General features: G+C 45.6%; 1 long non-coding RNA gene across 3 annotated transcripts in view; it reads right to left on the reverse strand.

Annotated features, from left to right (window-relative positions):
- The window catches only part of LOC147650049 (uncharacterized), a 39,679-nt gene extending 23,097 nt beyond the window's left edge, over positions 1-16,582 (reverse strand). For 2 of the 3 annotated variants that reach the window (XR_015277456.1, XR_015277455.1), the window contains exon 1: positions 16,468-16,582. This is a non-coding gene — a long non-coding RNA (uncharacterized LOC147650049). Of the gene's footprint in view, positions 1-5,480; positions 5,633-5,816; positions 6,970-16,467 lie in introns of those variants that run through there. The other variant, XR_015277457.1, reaches the window with a different exon arrangement.
- Between the last annotated feature and the right edge of the window lie 2,670 nt (positions 16,583-19,252).

Consider the following 19,252-nt stretch of genomic DNA (forward strand, 5'->3'; position numbering starts at 1 on the left):
TTCCCTTTGGGCTCCAAATCAAACAGGTTGGGCTGTCAGAAATGCTGCACTAGAGAGCTCCCAGCCCTCATGCTCACACCCCCAAAGGATGTTAGAAGGCAGAGGGAGGTTTGTAGGTATATCTGGGAAACAAGTGAGCAGCATCCCCCAGGCTGGGCAGGGGAGGAAGGGGCTGGTGTGGGGCAGGGGAACCCCAGGAGATAAATCAGCTCCTGTGAAGAGCAGGGTGAGGGGCTGAGACATCCCACTCACCTCCTGCGAGGGAAAACCTGCCTCTGACTCTGCCCAGCTCTGCAGCTGTTTGCACCAAGGTGCTCCAGTGCCTTGGTGCCAGCAGCATGTCATTACCTGCCTATTTCACCATCTTCTGCTCTTTTATTTTTCCCCCTTTTAAATCATTCTCTCAGATTTCTCTCCTCACAAACAGCCCTGAGGAAAGGATCTCTTTGCAATGGGATTTTCTGCCCTGACAGCTCACTATAAAGTTCCTCATCAGCCTGGCTCCATCGTGCTTGTGCCACTTCACATCACAGCTTAAACAATAGGAATAAATCAAGTAAATGAAAATATGCATCCTGAAGGCCTAATGCAAGCGATTTCATCCATTTTAAGAGTCACCAGCTGTGATTTACCTTAGACCCTTGCTTCTGCCTTAAGGGTGCCTCTGAAGTACCCTGTGACTAATGCCCCTATTTTTAGTTTTGTAGCAAAAGCCAAGGAGAAATTAAAGAAATAAAATGGAAAAAATAATGAGAGCTCATTTCAGCTTATAATGGTATTTTCTCAGGTGACTAAACATTCATTTGACTTTTGTAGTGTTGAATTTGTTCTCCATTAGGGCAAATATGATTTGGAGGCTAGCTTGACCTCTGAAGTGTAGAACTTTCCTTTATCTTTATTGCCAGCTCCAGTTATTTATCAGGTCAGTGTGTGTGCCCGGATTCCAGGAAAACAGAGCAAAGAAATGAAATTAGCACAGAAGACAAACACAGTCAGAGAAGCTGGCTGTTGACTCAGATGAGCAATTTCTTTCAGACTGTCACTAGCCTCAATACAAGATGAGATGCCTGTCAGAGTCCAGTATCTGTTATCTAAAGATTCATTTCACTGAATGATGGCAATAAGAAAAAGCGCTTTTTTCTTTCTTTTCCTTTTAAAGAAAAGAGTCTAATCTGGAAGAATTTACAATAAGTTTTCACATATACTTGCTCCTTTTTGCATCATCCTTCAGCAGTCAACTTCCATAGAAGACTTTAGAAAAATCTAACAAACCCTAGGATACATATTTTTAGGAACTAAGATTGCTGTGAAAAACTCATTAATAAATTTAATGTAGAAGAAACTACTGTTCTTCTTGAAATGCAAAGTCAGCTCATACTCTGAAGGTGGACAGCTTATTCTGTCCATCTGTAAAAGAGAAAAAGAGGGACCTGTTTCAGAATGTCTATGAGAAAATGACAGATTTTTCTGATTCAGATCAAAATATTTCTTTATCTCCCCTGCAGGTCTGAGGCCACACGTTGGGTGTTGGCTGCATTAAGATTTAAAAGTGCCACAGCTTTTCTCTCAGCACTGCTCACATTACCTTTGTCCCAGCCCTGCTGCAGTCTAAGTCTGAACCCATCCACAGGGGATAAGAGATTTTGCTAACTAGAGCATTGCTAACTTATTTAGCAAAAAGTCATCCAGGACAAAGACCTTGCTGGAGTCTGTTTTGCTGAGAGTTTGTGTTATGAAGGGAGAGACTAAAGTGGGTTGGAAAGCTATTAGTAATCCTGCCTCTGTCCCTTGAGAAACACTAAGCCAGATTCAACAGGGCTAAGAAGCTCTGTGATACAAAAAATGGTAAAAATTGTTTCCAGTTGCAAGGAAAAGAAAAAAAAAAGCAGAGCCCAGTGCTGGCTGTGTCAGTGGGAAGGGCTCCATTTAGCAAATTCAATTCTTAGAAATGCAAAATGCAAACTACAATGCTCCCTGTTGAATAAACAGCACAACCAGCTACATTTAGCCAGCCTGTATGAAAAGTGACATTTTTTCCCAGGAATACCTCTTATAAAATTAAGGACTTTTTGGTGGTTATTTTTTCACAGATCACAACGGGAATTTCTGCACTAGTGAAAAGTGCCAAAAGCAGCTGCAGATAGTCAAATCCAATTTATTCCTCAGCATGAACAGAGTAGCAGCAATGCAAGCCTCTGCAAACATGCTTTGAAAACGTCCTTGAGAGAACCATTTCCAGAGGTGACCAGGGAGTTGCAAGTCCCAGCTCCATAAACATCTGTCTCTAACAGTCTTTTGCCCACAAGAGTGTCAAACACAGCCTTTGCAGGGCACAGATGTGCTCACTGGGGAATGGGGTGAGGTTACAGCAGATTTCACCTAAAGGGGAACAAAGAAAAGGTGTTTTCCAGGCTCTATCCAAATCTGCATCAGAAGGGCTCATGAGAGTCAGGCACTGCTGGTGGACCAAGGATCAGAGCTGGCACCTGGGCAGGGTGACAAGTTGTTCCTCACTCACCTCACAGGGAGAGGGAAAAAGAGAGGGCTTTGAGTGTGAAAGGTAAAAAACCAATCATCTTCATTAATTGAAAATAAACTGTGGAAGGAATGATTTCTGGGTAGCTGTGGTTCTCTCAGTACACATTACTTACCTGCTGGCCCTGCTGTTCATGCTCAGTGCTTCATTTAGATGCAATGTTTTTCTCAATTGTTTTTCTGAGAAGACACTTTCCTATCAGATTTCTAACCCTGCTCCATGCTCTGTGAATCCCAGACCTGTCTTTTGTTCCAGCACCAGGAGTAGTAAAGTAAGGATGACATTGACACTGCAGTGTGTCCCTGAGCATCAAACACACCCAGCTGTGCTGCTGATGAACAGCTAACACACAGCCTGCTTGGGCAAAGTGCTGCTCACAGGACAGAGCTGTTTGGTAATTAATGCTGAAACGATAAAGGGGATCAACCTGACTGCTGCACCAAGTTCCAGTGCATGAGAGATCCCTGTTTGAGTTCCCAGTTAGATAGAAGAGAAATTAATCTTCTCAAAAAGCTCCTCTTTGGGATGACAGGAATGACCATAATGGCTATTTCAGCCTCTTGTTCCAATGCAGCACAGCAGTCCACAGAGCAGTAACTGAGAAGCAGAGGGTAAGATACCCTGCTCCAAGGGCAGACTCTGAAAGATCAGGACCTCAGCAAATCCTGCAACTGCAGTATTCACTTTTTTAATCCCTTTCACAGAACTGAGGATTCCTCCCATCAGGAATTCCTTTCTATGAAAACACTAATTTCTTGTCTTTTAAAAAAAAATTAGTCTGTGAAGGTTGCTATCCTGCTTTGGGTAGGATTTCAGCTTTTGATAGCTGTTCCTTCCACTTATTTAACAATGTAGATTATAGTCACAGTGCCATGTCTTCATTCCACCAGTCAAAGGATTTTGCCTCCCACAATGAATTAGAAAATGCACATTAGGAAAAAGCTGGCAGACAGATTATTGTGATTATCTTAACAGCAGGTATTTAAAGCTCATTGTCACTAAAGCTTCTTGCCAATGCCCAAATTCTTTGCCACAGTGGTAAGGTCTGTGCTGCTGGGATGTTGCCTTGACAGACATCATCTCCACTGGTGATGCTTCTTGTTTGGACTCGGTGAGCGCAGCTCAGCGTGCGCTGAAGCAGTGCCACGGTGACATGGGCTGCTCACGGAAGGAGACGTGACCTGCCATCTGCTCATCCTGTATTTTATGGTCTTTAAATTGCACTGTAATAATTTCCTGGCTGTCATCCTGGAAGGAGACACAGGCAGCGTGAGTTCAGTCAGCCAGCAAGGCGGAGCTGAGCAGAGCTTTCAGGCATTAAAGAGGAGAATTATTCAAGCATCAGGTGCTGGAAAGATTCTTTCATCTTATACGTGGCTAAAATGAGAGGAAAGGAATCATTTTCTGGCCTCCAGCTTTCTCCTCAACGTTTATTCACTTTGTACCATATGAATGTTTCTGAAGAGGACACTTGGTGGACAGGGACTGGTCTGGATCCAGATGAGGAAAAGCACAACGACAGAATGAAATTACTTGAAAAGGGTTGAAAAACTTCCCATCACTCAGATATCTGGAGCTTTAGAACTCTGAAGTTATAAAGCATATAACGAAGTACAAGGTAGCTAAGGGCCAGTTTTGATCACAGGAATATCCTCTTGCACCTGAGGTTTTGAATAAGAAAGCTGCACCCCAGGCACATCTGCAGGGAATAGGTGACACAGTGGCCTCTTGGGTTGTGGAGGTTGAGCTGGACAGTGACTGTGGCTACTGAATACAAATACCAGGTGAAAAGGGCAGAGGGAAGGGCAGGACAAGAAGGATTAATGCAAAGCAAGAGGCAGCGTGTTTGCCACTACACAAGGCTGCAGTGGATGCAGGCAGGAGGAGCCATGTACTCCCAGCAATCCTCCAAGCAGGGGTTAGCATTCCCAAGGGTGGGGGAAACGTGTCTTAAAGAGAAAATAGTAGTCAGACTGAACACAGACAGATCTGATTATGATTTTTGCCTTTTCTCTTATTTTTCTTATTGAACAGATCAATAGCAATTATGAAAGCTCAAATGCTAAAGGTCACTTTTTTTAAAAGGCAAGAATAAAGAATTAGCCAACTTCCAGGGAAACACACTGTTATTAACAGTACAGACCAAGCAAACACTGGAGCAAAGCCTAAGGAAAGATAGGATGCTGGCATAAGAGTAAAATAATTTGGGTTTCCTTTATTTTTTTAATTTTCTCTCTGTGAAGGCAAACTGTCATAATTAAGAATGAGATAGTGTTTTTTGTTTGCTTATCAGAGAGAACAAAGGCTTCACCAAGCATCTGTCCAGCAGTGGTTAAGCACAGCTCCCTGCGTGGTCCATCAGCTGCTCACACGTGTGTCTGTCCCTCAGGAGCCCTGGCACTGGTGCAGTCCAGCCCAGCAGGGAGTGTGGTCTGCCTCTCCAGCAGCAGGGCAGGCTCAGCCTGCTGCTCCCTCACACCAGCTCTGTGCCAGGTGACAGCAAAGTCAGGTTTTAAGGGGGAGGAAAGGAAGGTGAGAGCTATGAGGTTACTGGTGTGCAGTTGTGGATCTGGGACTGGATCTCCACAGGTCTCCCACAGCATCCCCCTCCTGCAGGTCCCCCAGCCAAGCAGGCAGCATGGCAAACACTGGCACTTGATTCACTCCTGCTGAGTGAGACTTTCAGTCAAATTAAGAGAAATGCACAGGGAGAGCTCACAGGTTATTGCAGCTGGGATAACTCTTTACCTTTCCTTGCCAGAAATGTCAACACAAACAGGGTGAGCTATGAACTCAGGAGAGTCGCTGGTATTTGCCAGCTGGCTCCATCAAACTTCGTACGAGATGTGATAACAGACATGCCACACTGCCTCCCATCAGCCAGCTCCTGTCAGCCTCATCACAAGTAAAAATTATAGCCGTTTTCAAAAATTTATGTGTTTACCTATTTGTTTCTTCCTTTTTGGGAATCTGTCCAAAGAAACTGAGAGCAATTCTCCCTTTTCCCAAGCTCCAGATTAAAAGAGATCAGAAGCACTTAAGAATCCAATATGAAGGGATTCAGACACTACAACACAGGAATCACTTGTCTTGTGCCTGAAACACATTAAAATAGTGAGGTGAAGGGAGGGTATCCTGGGAGAGATGCCAGTTAGTCTTTTCTATAAGATGCAGAAGTGTTTGACAGAGAGTGGTCTACAGCACAGAAACCAGGGCAGCCCCTTCTCCAGTCTGCTGAGGACCAGCCACCTCTGGCAGGCTGAAGGGCATCAGGCCATACCCTCAGGGACGTGTTGCTCCGTTCTATGTCACCATCGTCTGAAGTCTTTGTCAGGACAGTCAAGTGTGCTCCCATATTAATGACCAAGTAGCTTGTGATAGAAGCCATTGTTTGAAATAATCCATTATTCCTGCATTCATTAATTTAGACACTTGAGCAGTAAAGGAAATGTACAGTGGGATGTTGCACGATGTGTTTGTGCACAGGCTTACAGAACATGCTATGGTGCATTTTTGTCTACCCAATAAATCACACAAACTGCTGCTGTGTCTCATGTACTCCAATATATTAAATGCAATAGTCTCTTTTATATTCTTCAGCACAGAGGAGGATCTCACACTGGCTATGGAGATTGCTCCTAATGTCATTGAAAGTCAGCAGCCAAAAATCCCTGAAGTACTGAATGTCACTGGCAATATTACGGTACATGGACAGATGAACATGATGTCAAGCTCTGTGTCTGCTCCAGAAGAAAAGCTCTGCATGGAGAACAGAAGCCTGTGCAGGATGGTGGCTGCTGCAGAGGGATTCCTGGAGCTGCTCCCATGATAACTATTAAACCACAAATCCTCATTTCACAGCAATGCTAGACAGTTTTCTAGGAATCATCCCTTAGGAAACGAGGCTATCTCGTCAGCAGTGCAGAGCTGGCTGCTGTGTAAATGCATATTGCAGTTCTGAAGTTCTGGGGAGCTGCTGTCCCTCAGAACACGCCGGGCTGGCGGTGAGGGCCCAGCACAGCACTCGGCGCTGGCTCCCGCTCCCTGCCCTTCCGGAGCGCCCCGGGGGCCTTCACAGAAATCAGAACCGGCTCAGCTCCCCCTCCCAAAGCCCGTCGGGGCACTCCCAGCACGTCTGGGGACACTTCTCCATGGCCGTGGAGCCAGCAGCAGGCCCTACTCAGTGCCCGAGCAGGGGCGCAGGGCCTCGGGGCCGGGACCCTTCCCGCGGGATCCGCTGTCAAACAGGAGGGACGCAGCCCCCCAGCCTGGCCACCGGGCTCTGGCAGCACAGATCGAGGGGACAAAAGGTCCAGCTGCCGTTTACAGGAGCTTTCCCGGGAGAGCAGCAGAGCTGTGGTGCACGGCAGGTGTGACAGTGCCATCTACCGAGCCCGAGCTCCGCCGGGGGACACACGGCCTGCCCCGAGCCTGGGACAGCCCAGAAACGGCAAATCTTCTGCCTTGCACTAATTGCTGCTCCTCTTTCGCTCCAGGTTTAGCAAGCATTGCACAGAGCAGTCAGCAAGGCTCGGCTCTGGGACAGACTGACAGACACAAGTACATCCCCGTGCTTTTGGGAGCCACCACAATGTGCAATACCCTTCGCTTATTTTAGTTAACACAGGCAGAATGAACTAATTGTGGCGCTCAGTCTGGGAGCTGCACTAATTTAGAAGGACAGCGAAAGCTTTGACAAAGTGACACATGTCGTTCTGATTGGGAACGGCGATAAAGAACGACACTGACCCTCAAGGGAGTCACAACAGGAGAATCTCTCTAGTTTATTCTCTAGGCTTGTCTTATAGACAGATACGTGGAAAGTACAGAAAAGAAACTCTTATTGGTTAGCAAAGTGCTACATCACCATCACTGGTCAGGGGGGCACAACACCCCCCTGACTCCCTCCTGCAAGGAAAACAAGAGGACAGACAAACAGCACCTGGCAGTTGTTTTCTGTCTCTGAGGATTGTTTTGAAATCCTCCTATGAATTTCTCAGGCTAGCTTCTCAGGCAGGACTGAGAGGCCATGGGCCTGCAGCCTGCTCCAAAGCTGGCATCCATAGACACATGCTACCGAGCTGGTTTTGGGGGACAGAGGCTGCGAGAGCAGAGAGGAGGAAAGCGGCAGCAGGGTTAATGCCAGCACCTCCACCTTCATTAGCCCGTCCCGAGGCTGCAGTGGGACCACATACAGCTCTTGGTAAGAGTAGTGCTCTTTGTTTGAAAACAAAATTTAGAGTATGGCAGAGAAAATAGTGGTGCCAGCCTTTATTACCAAGTTAGGTACCAAAACCTCCACAGGTAGAAAGCAACGCAGTGCAATAAAGCAAAAAGTGGTGTCTCTTTTTTAATGTCCTGTGGTGTTTCCAAATCCCAGGAGTGAAGGAATGCAGATGGATTCATCTGACAGCTGCCTGCAAGGAGCACAGAGGAGCTGTGGCTGCAGAGGAGGCAGGAAGGGCTGCCAGCATCACAGCGCTGAGTCCAGCCCTTTTCAGCTGCTGGCACAGCTGGTGACATTTGCTGTTATGTTCCCATTCGTTTTTCAGCTCCTCTAATATTTCCTAGCTGGACAGGCTGGGTGTGACTTGGCACTCTGGTGCTGTGCCACACAAGCCCGACCAGCACCACCACAAGCTACGTGGCCAGTGTGTCCTGGCTCCCCTCCCGGGGCTGCCTCGTACCTCGGCTACACAGCACTTCTCATTTGCTCTTTTCCCCTCCTCCGCCAAAGAATATCTCCAAATTATTTTCTTTCCCCTTGTAATATTTGGGAGTTTTAAAATTATCTGTTGCCAGAGACTAATCCCACCCTCCTAAAATCCCAGCACATGAGCCCTCTTCGCAGGCAGCCACCTGCCCTCTGCAAATATCCCCCCAAAGGCAGGTTTTAAACACCACACCCCTCTATTCTTTGGGCTCAGTCCCACAAATTAATGAAAACTCAGGTCACAACCCAACATCTCAGTATTAAAGCACAGATTAAAAGCAAGTTTGAGTCCTATTTTCTGCTACGTGCAGTTCACATTGACTGGGGGTCCACATATTAGCCACTCGAGAAACTTAAGAAATTATGAATTCCACTTGCACATCATGAACTGTTTGTTCTGGTCAGACTAGGAATTATTTAGGGAAGAAACTCAAGATTTATTGAAGTTAGTTTTTTGAGAATTTAGCAATTTCCTCACAGGCCATTTTCAGACAGAACAAAGGAGGAATTCATCCAAGAACTTAATTAATCGCAAATTAATTTCTCATGTGTAACAGAAGGACTTTCCACTCAGATGTACCTCCTATGTGAAGGTTTCAGAACACTTTGCACACAGCAATGCAACAGCACAACTGTGCTGTCAGAAAGGAAAAACTTGCTGTTATAGAAACTGAAAACAATGAACCAAAGCTAGGCACTGAAAAATAACTAAAATATCCAAGGTAAAGAGTAACTGGAAATTGTGACTTTCAGATAATGAGAACTCAAAAGATTTGTGGGGGAAAAAAAAAGAAAAAAAAAAGACAAAAAGTAAATTTCCCCTTTTCTAGTTTATCCCAAGAAGTCAGGTCAAGACCAACATTTTCACAAACAAACAAACAACACCAACAAGTTTTGAGGAGTGTCATTAATGATCCTGAATGCTCTATTGCAGAATCAAGCAGATTTGCCAAACATATTTGAAAAAGAAAACTTTGAATCCTGTTTCTGCAGTTTCAGACAGTCCCCAGCAAAATCCACTTTGGGAGACTTGGAGGAACAAGTACTTCCCTGTGACCTCCCTTTCTGAAAAACACTGAGTTCCTACTCTAATTGCAGAGAATTAGAACACAATCAGAACCACCCAGCTGATGAAACTGAGCCAGGATGCGCGGGGCGAGCACGGCCGCAGCTCTGACACTCTCAGGACAGCTGTGGGGAGCAGCACACACATCTGGTGACACAGCACAGCTGGTGACACAGCACAGCTGGTGACAGCAGCACTGTGAGCCCTGCAGAGCAGGAGAATCCCAGCTGTGCTCAGCCCAGCCCTCCTGGGCACCACCCTGCAGAGGATGCCGAGACACGGGCAGGTTGCAGCTCACCTGCTCAGCTCACCATGGCCAGGACAGCCCTGCACAGGCAGCATCCAGCCCAAAACATTCCAGCAGAGCACTTAACCCCAGGAGAGGCTTTGCTTTTTGCCGTGGAGTGAGGTTAAACTGAGTAGATGTGTCTGTGTCTGTGGGCTGGCTGGAGCTGATGGCTGTGCTTTGCTGTGACCCACAGAGTGCTGTGCAAGAGTGCAGGTGACAGCAGCTGTCGGTGATAGCCACCAAAAACAGCCTTTACAACGCCAGTGAAGCCTCACACAAACTGAGGCCTTAAAAATAGAGCTACAGCTGAATCCCCTTTCCAAGAGAGGCCTGTATGACACAGGTACAATAACAGCTGTGCTCTCTGTTACTGAAAATGGATTTCTCAGCTACACGCTGAGCACTCTGTCACTGGTAGTGAGGCAAACCTGACTCGATACATTTTGGTTTCTAGTTTTGAGCTTGGACACGTCTATTTTGCTTGTTTTCCTCTGCATCACCAAGGTCTCCTCACCTTCTGAAGTGAGAATGCCAGGGTGATGCTGAGTAGCTTCACATGGAGAGGTGACAACACAGCTGACAAGGAACACAGCCAGAGGGGGCTTCACCCCTTTGAAGTAACCCTACCAGACAGTTCAGCTTCATTTAGATAACTGTGAGCAATACGGCCCAAAATTTGTATCAGTATCCTCTGCTTACACCAATCAAAATTTTTGACCTGTAGTGTCAGGCATAAGATAGAATTTGCATGGTAATGTACTTATCTAAAATGCCTGCTTATATTTAACTTAACTTTCAAAAACACTCAACTAGAATATCCTGTCAAAGGATAAAGTAAAGTTAGAATTTCAGAAGAGGCTGTTCAGTTGTTTTAATCATCTACTCCAGTTCTAAGTTCCTATTGTATAAATAACACATATTTTAATCATGTCACATAAATTAACTCCACATACAAAAGTGAAATCAAATACTTCAATTAAGTTTTGTGTGGTAGAAATATCCTCATCTAAATGAGCTCAAAGGAAAACACTCTCAAGACTTGAAAATAATTTTCATTCTTTATCTCAGCACAGAGAGATTTGAGCTGAGGGAGGTTGGAGATGTGCTGCTCCAGCAGTTCAGGGTGTCCCCAGTGCTTTGCAGAAGCTCTGAGCCTTCTGGCCCTGGTTCCCCTCGGCTCATCTGCACCCAGACTGCTCCTGTCCTCCTCCTGCTCCTCGGCCAAGGCCAGCCTTTCCCCTTGCCTGTGCTGCTGAAACCACTGCATCAGCCTGGCCCTCCCAGCACTGATGATGCCCAAAACCCTGCAGAAGAAACCTCAGAAGGAGCTTTAATTTCCTTAATCTCCTTGGTGGGGTCAGGCGTGCCCGGGGCCCTGCTGGCTGAGGATTGGGCTGTCTCCCCTGGGACACCCTGCACGTTTCCCCACAGGTGCTGCAGCTGCATTCATCCACACCCAGCCCTCCTCCCCACCCTGCCACACGTGTCAGAACATATCACAGAGACCACTTATCACTTGGTGATTAATAACACATCATTTAGTCCTAGTCCCAGCAAAAATCCCACACCATCTTCAGCCCTGAAGATATATTGCAAAAGCTTTGTCATCATCACCTCAATATTTCAGTGAGAAACCCAGTGTTCTTCCAAAAAGCTAGAGCAGGATTTTCTTGGAAGGAAAGTGTAGGTGACATCAGTAGCCCAAGAACTTCCACAAATTTTAAAAAAAACCCCTCAGATTTCAGAGCAGCTCTGGCTCTCAAAGCATCTGCCTTAAAAAGCTGATTTTGGTGGCTACTTAAAAGCAGAGCAAACTTCAATTGTCACACAATCAGCACAGCCAATTGAATTAGAGAAGCATATTTATGCACCTAACAAGTTTGAATCTGCAGGAAAACCTGCTGGGGGCAATTTGAAAAGACTAATGAGACTTTTCCCATCACCAGACGGGTATATTCCCCTTTAAAGGTTTATGAGCATGTCATTTAGTTTCACTACAGCTTTTGCAAAATCATTAATGAACTTGTGAAAACAATTAGAGAGATAAAAGGCCAAGAAATTTATGTGTTAGTCTTAAACCTGTGATAATTCAGAGTAGGCAAGGCAGAGGAGAATGCACTGCTTTGAAGGCATCAGACAGAAGATCCTGGTGGTTTATGCCTTTTAAAATTATCATCCCTAGTTTTGCTCCTGATAATCTTCAAGTGGAAAAATATCTTTTTAGAACTTGATCTTGGAGACTCTGTTGCTTATTAAAAGAAGAAGGACAGCAGAACAATCTTGTTAGGGTGAACAGAAAGACATGAATGTCAGGCCATATAAAACACACCTCATTAATATCTGCATGAAGTGAATGGCAGAGGCATGAATGCTATAAAGACTGCATCTGCCTTTGATCTTTTGAAGCTACCTTTGAATAAGTCCCAACCAACTACAGATTGCAGAAGAAAAGCAAATGTTCAAAGGGAGAAAGGACCTAGAATCACAGACTCAGTGCCACAGCAGTCTTTTCTTACTCTGGGCATGCATGGATTACTTTGGCAAATGAGCCCACCAAACACTGTGACCAGTGAATACATTGAGTACTTTCCCCTGCAAAGGCATTTTCTCTTCTGTGCCAGGCTTACAGGAACAGGAATAGTCATGGAGAAAGCCCTGTTCTGTTTTAGAACACCACATTCTCCCTGCAAGCAACTCCAGCTCCCCAGCAGCACAAATATCCTTCAGGGGTGTCTGTGCATATCAGAGCTCTGGGCACCAGCACATCTGGGGCTCCCACACCCAGGCCAGGGCTGGGGCTGGACATCCCAAGGGTCTGTCCCCAAGGGTCTGTCCCCAGCACAGCACAGGACTGAGCTGCAGAAAGGTGTCCAACCTCCCTCCTGCTGTCAAACTGCTCCCCTGCTTCCCCAGTGACTCCCAGCTTTTTGGCCCTCAGCCCACCTCCTGCAGCAGAGACAGGACCTGCTCTTCATCTCAGTGCCCGTGCTCCACCTGATACATAAACCTCTTGTCTGTCTCCATTACTAAGGAATAACCAATTAGTTTTAGAGAGACTGCTCTGGGAACAAAAAGTAATGACCAGGTTCCTAAAGTGACAAGCAAGGTATAATTTTTCTCTCCTATATATAAAGACTGTTGTATTCTCAGCCCCGTGCAATTGAGCCTGTGCCTTGGCATTCACCATCATTCCTGCAAGTGGTTTCTCTACTTCACTAGCTCCTCTCAGACATACAAGTGCTAATTCAGAAAATGGAGACTGCAAGCTTCACTTCTTCCCCTTTCCCTTGGAAACACCACAAGTTTGGCCAGCTATGTGTCAAAAAATACACCTAAATACAGGTCAAAAAACATCAATTCTGCACGATTTACAGGTTAAGTTTGAAAATAAAGTCCGGTAGAAACTTGCTGTCTCTGGGAAAGTCTGAAAATTGAATCCCTTCTCCTCTGCACATTAATGACCTGGAACCAGCAAATGGGATCACAGTAGTCTGTCCCATCACAGCCTCATGGCTTAGGTAATGTCTGAAAAGCATTTGGACCACAGGAAGGGGAGCGTTTCCAGTGCAGTTTAATTTCTTAGGTGACTATGTCACTTGCAGAAATAGAGCTTGGCTGCCTCCCTTATGCCATCATTTATAAGTGGTTTAACCTACGTGCTGGGCTCTCTTTTCCAGTAGCTATGGACAATTCTAGTTTGGGTTCAGAGTCCCAAGCTCGAGACAAGTACACTGAACTCCTGGCTGGGAGTCAAGTCATCTTGGAGCAAAAGAACGAGTACAAATGGCTCAGAGTCAACATACAGTGATAGAAAAAAAGTAGGACATTTTACCATCCCCTACACTCACACAAACTGGACTGCACTAAGCAGGATTGGTCCAGAGCCCAGAAAAAGTACTGGAGATCTTGGCAATGACTCCAGTGATTTTAAATCATTTCTGTGGTGAGTGAGAAATGCTAGCTAGAATCTTCAGCCTCTAGGATCCACCTCTAGGAAGAGCTGCATTATATCCTCTGCTACAACAATCAGCATCTTGCACAAACCCTTGTGCACACCAGCTGACACTGCAGCCCCTGCTGCCACTCCATAAATCTGCATGTTTCCATGCTTGCTCCACTGTATCAGAATCTGGCCCTGCCTCTGTGTCTGGCAGGGAAATTTGCATTGAAAGGTTCTCCACACTAGTCATTTTTCCCTTCCTCAGTCTTCTCTCTGCTCCAGTCTTCTAATTGCCTTGTTTGGATTCTCCTCTCATCCCTCAAATCTTCCTGATGGGAATAAAATACACAGTAGATGACAACTTTCAAGTCATTTTCATGTCACGTCTGATAGCTGCAGTAGGAAGGTTATTGATACTATTATTAATTCTTTCATTTCAATTTTCCCTATACATTTCTGCCCCCAGCAAACCCTCAGTATAAAATTATTTCCTGAACTGTTTCCAGCCTGTTCCTGATGTTGCTCTCAGAATGATCTGAAGACAGATAATACAGCTGTCATTTTTCAAGGCTCCACTGCCATGCTTTGATAAAACCCAAATCGTGGTTTTGATGGTGCCAGACTTTACAAGCCTATTAAGCTGTCTCTGCCAAGAGATGGTTTTCCCCTTACAAGTTCTGGGCTGACACAGGGTTTCCATGCTCTCCACAACATTTAACATCCCATCTCCACCCAATTGTCTGCCTTTTTTTTTTTAATCTGACTGCCATTATAGTAGCAGACTCAAATGAGAAAATCAGCACAACCACAAGGAACAATCACTTTATTTGTCCTCAAGCAGGGTGTCAAGGACAAGTATTTGCATTTAAACAGGAAAATATAAGCTATGTAAAAAAACCCGATACCTTGCCTTCTGGTTTGGATTTCTGTACCTTTTTTTCCTGCTGAAAGATTCACATTCCCTCCTAAATCCCACAGCTCCCTCTTAAATCTGAGAAATTAGAAGCTATGCATATGGCCAAGAACTGCATTGAAATCCCAGCAGCTTTAGTGAGACTCAGACACTGAAGACAGTAGAGATGTAGAACGAGATGGGAAGAACAAGACCTACATTTCATTCCGGCTCTGTTTGATTATTTCAGACATTTACTATTCTGATCTGCAACCCAGGTCTTACAGGAGATACCTGGCCTTCTCCTGTCCCCCTAGATTTTGCTCATGTGGACTACACTGCACAGAGGGCAGTCACATTAATTTAACCTTTGCTTAAACATTAACTGGGCATGCTACCTATCTTCTGAGAGTTTTCAAGAGTTTCACCAGTTCTTGCTGTAAGTTGCCAAATAAAAGAGAGTTTATAACAAAGAGAAACGATTCATCAAAGCAAAGTGATGTCCCCTGCCAGCAGCACACAGCCTGTGAGCAGAGCCCACCTGCACTTGCACCAGCTCTGCAGTCAAAGCAAAAGCCTGGTACTCTGCACTGGCACAAGGGGAGGACAGACAGATACAGCCATCTGTGCCATCTGCTGCTAGATCACTAGAGATCACTTAGATCATCCCCAAAATGTGCACTGTGCCTGCATCATGGAACTGGCTCATGTTCCCAGACACTGTGGCAGTGTCTGTCACTGGGAATGTGCTGCCCAAGTGGACTGCTAGGGCACCGAGCACAAGTTTGTACTCTGAATAGCAGGACCACAGCTGCCTTCCATGCAAGGGTCAGGCAACACAGTTCACTTCAAATTCTTCCCTTCCAAGCTTTCTAGACTCCTGGAAGAGCCAGGAAAAAAGGGGACAATATTGTTTGTTCAATTGTTTTTCCATTCATCACACATACTTACAACCAAGAGACTTCTGCAACTAGATAAGCAGCTGACCCACATTTACACTTGCTCCTAAATCACTGACTTCCCAGTAACTGCTTCAGGATGGCAAGAACATCAAGTTAAGAAGCAGTAATTTTCCAGTATGAAGAGATGAGGTCATATCTGTCTATTCTGCTTTAGATTTTCCAGTGCAAGAGTGAGCCCTGTCTTTTTATGCATTGCAGGCGCCTTTCAAGCATACTGTAAGTTGTTTTCTAACGAGCTGGAACATCTTGCTTGATGACATCTCTGTTCAGATTGTTATTTTCCTCCAGCTGGGTCAGGGCTTTCTGACTCTGACACAATGAGAAAAGCACACACATTTTCCATGATTTATATGTTGCAAAGACTCGAGTGTCCACGCTGGCAGATGCAGCGCTCTGGCATCCATCCTTCTTCCAACCAGTTGCTTCCCCTTCCTACCCAACTCTGTCCACAAGGGGACATTCCCCTTCCTGCCTTCAGCTTCAGGAGAGCAGAGCCAGTCACGGTCCTTGCACATGACAACGTGTCATTTTCTGGACAAGACACTGTGAGAGAAGCAGCTCATGTCTGGCACGGAGGAGCAGCAGCACCAGGTACCCTGCACAAATGTGTCCTGACGAGCAGCCACCAGCATGTGACACAGCCACAGCTGCTGCCAGGTGAGCTCTCCTCTCACCCCTCACAGATCCTCATCCAGCATTTGGCCAATTTGCAGTTATTTGCTTTTACAGTGTCTCTTGCTTAACAAACCTACCCATGCTGCAGCGTTTCACAAACAGCCATGCAGGGCTTTTCCCTTCAGAGGAAATTCCCAGCGATGCCACTGTTTCCACTCCGTTACTCTTCCTCCACTGACACCAGGTGTCCACCCTCCCCAGCAGGCACAGAGCAGCAGATGTGTGGCAGACCACGTTGCACAATTTGTTAAATCAAGGTTAGAAAAAACAATAATAAGCCTGTCTGTCATGGTTTAATTACAGTTATGCTCTGACAGGAAGAATTTGCCATTCAAGCCTTTCATGGCACTCTCCCAAAAATAGATGAGGACCCCAAGAACATCAACAAACTTACCCTCACATCATCCCTGCTGGGTGAAGCAAAATCCATTTTACAGAGAGGAACACGAAATGGGGTGTATGCGTAGGGAAATCCGTGGCACACAGAATCCACCAGCCCCTCTGATGTCACAGCAACAGAGTCCTGTGTTGGAAACTGAGGCCTCCCATCACAGCAGGGTAACTCATTTAACCCATGTGAAACATTCTACCTAAAATGTCACAGTGCTTTATCGAGTTTTGTGCTGTTGTGCTTGATTTTTCAGCAGAAAAACAGAACAGAGGTGATTCTTGCCTTCTTTCCCTCCCAGCCTGCCTTCAGATTATTCAGTAACTTGACAGCAGAGTGCAAAAGCCATCCTGTCCTTCTCAGCCATTCTCCTTAGAGAGGCTGGCTCTTGCTTTACACTGCTTACACCAAAGATGGCAAAAAATATCAACTGCATGGTAAAGATGTCTCTATCAAGTTGCACCAAGGGAGTTTTAGGTTGGACATTAGGAAAAATCTCTTCACTGAAAGAATTGTCAAGTATTGGAACAGGATGCCCACAGAAATGATGGAGTCACCGTTGCTGGAGTTATTTAAAGATGTGTGGGAGACACATCTTTAGTGGTGGACTTGGCAGTGCTGGGTTAATGGTCAGGCTCAATTATCTTAAAGATTCTGTTCAGCCTAAAAGATTATATTACTCTAAAATTCTGTCCCAGAAAACTGCAGGAAAATTTCTCTGCCCATTCAGATGCAGAGACATGTGAGAAAGAAGTGGAGTCACCATCACCCAAGTGATGTAGCTTTCATCTGCTCTACAATTTCCACTGTCCATCCCAGGCAGCCCAGGCAAAGGAGAGCAAAATGTCAGCCAGAAATGGAATATCTTGGAAAAAGGATAGCAGCACAACTACATTAAACACCCAAAATAATCCTGCAGGGAATGTGCAGCCTGAACAGGAGCAAGCCCTCCAGGAGCAGCAAGGCTCTGAAGGGTGCACACAGAGGAGCAAGGCACAGGTCATCAAGAATTTGGTCTCCTCTCACCCTGACTTTGATGAGGTCCTCAAAAATATGGGGATGGAGAAACTGGAGTTAGGGTCTACTTGAAAGTCAAAGGACAACTATAAGGTAGAGCAGTGCTCCTGCTTCTGGCCAGAGATTGTGTGGTGGCCACTGCCACCTCGTGGCACTGTCACCTGCACAGGGCCCCAAAGACCAAGTAAGGACTCTTCACCCTGTCACTCAGCCATGAACAACCCAGCTTAAAACAAAGGAGCTCTCTGGAGTGCACAGTGGCATAGAAGCAAGAGGAGACCAGACTGTAGATTTCCCCAGCTGGAACACTCTTGCAAAACATCCTCTGCCTAATTCCAGGCCAGTTTATTCAGGCCAGGACTTCAGTGCTTGTCCCTGTCAAGACATTTTTGCCAGTACAACAGAACAAAGCAGGTTCTGCTGCATTCAAAGCACACTTGTAACTAAGATTTTTTACATGTGGTACAGTTGCCCTTTAAAAAAGGGAAATCTAACATTTACAAGAAGAATAAGGCCTGGAGCAATGTGAAGTTTTCTGTTCTGATGCAGGGCTGAGAAAACAAAACACCTGTACCTCCAGAGAATTTGTTCAGGGTGTATTGGGCTGTATCTCCTGTCGATAAGGTGGTGCTGGTATCATCCCAGCTGTCACTGCTGTGTCAGAAGCTGTTCCAACAAGATCACTCGACACATATTCGGTAGGAGCTGATGTAGAGCACTGTTTTCATGGTCTACACACAGGCCTTCGGGCAAGAGTCACCACGGGTTAATCCAGGCAGCACAACAGCAGGAAACATTTCCTCTAGGGGCAAATCAAACCTTTTCCAATCTTCCCCTCCACAACTCAATAATACAGCAAAGATTTTGTAAAAATGTGAGCGAAACATGCAAGTTATATCCTTGAAGATGTAACAGCCACTTTCAGGTGTTCAGCAGAAGACAGTTTGACCATGTCTTATTTTTCCCTGCCAGGCTATGTGGGAGAGTACACACATGGAGCAGGCACCCTTGTAATTTTAACTTTCATCTATCTAACCCCAGCTCCTGGGGAAATGTGAGCAGAAACCCTCCCTCTTGCTGCTGTGTGACCCTGCCTGTGGGCTCCAGTGACATTTACTGTTGTGGTCTCCCTCACACTGTAGGCTGTCTCCCAGAGTCTTTTCATTTTGGAACGTGTGAAGTAAATGAAAACACTGACAGGGAGAGTAATTTAGGCATCCTGAATCCAAGCTACCATTAAAACACTGGCACACACAGGAACACACACTGGTACCCTAAGGAACGATAGCCAATCTGAAAAACAATAGGCAATTTTCCTCTGTCTCCTGCTCTTTTTATGGCTCATACTACCTGTCATAAGTAGCTATTAAAGAGCCCATACTGCAGCATGGCAGAGAGGAGGGGGAAACCCAAAGTATACTACAAAACATTCTCCCTCAAATTCTGCCCATCAAAGGGAATTAAATCTCCAGCTGTCTAACATTTAAGAAATATCAAGTAAAATGGTGAGAATAGACTGCAAAATGCTGGGTTTTGCCATTATGCTCACTACTGAGGGAAACATTTTTGATGGGGTGACCTTTGCATCGAGCTGTGTTCATACTGAAATGCATTCTGCAGACCATGAAAAAAAGCTGCTCCTTTTGACAGCTGAACTCAATACATAAGAACTATTTAAGAGAAGCTTCTTTACAAACAGTGGGTGGCAGATGACAATTAGGTTTTTTTCTTCTATTGTGGTACTGGGTGGGGGGGTATTGGAAATTATAACCAT

This window comes from Cyanistes caeruleus, chromosome 17, assembly GCF_971803275.1.
Source record: "Cyanistes caeruleus chromosome 17, bCyaCae1.hap1.1, whole genome shotgun sequence".
Classification (NCBI taxonomy): domain Eukaryota; kingdom Metazoa; phylum Chordata; class Aves; order Passeriformes; family Paridae; genus Cyanistes; species Cyanistes caeruleus.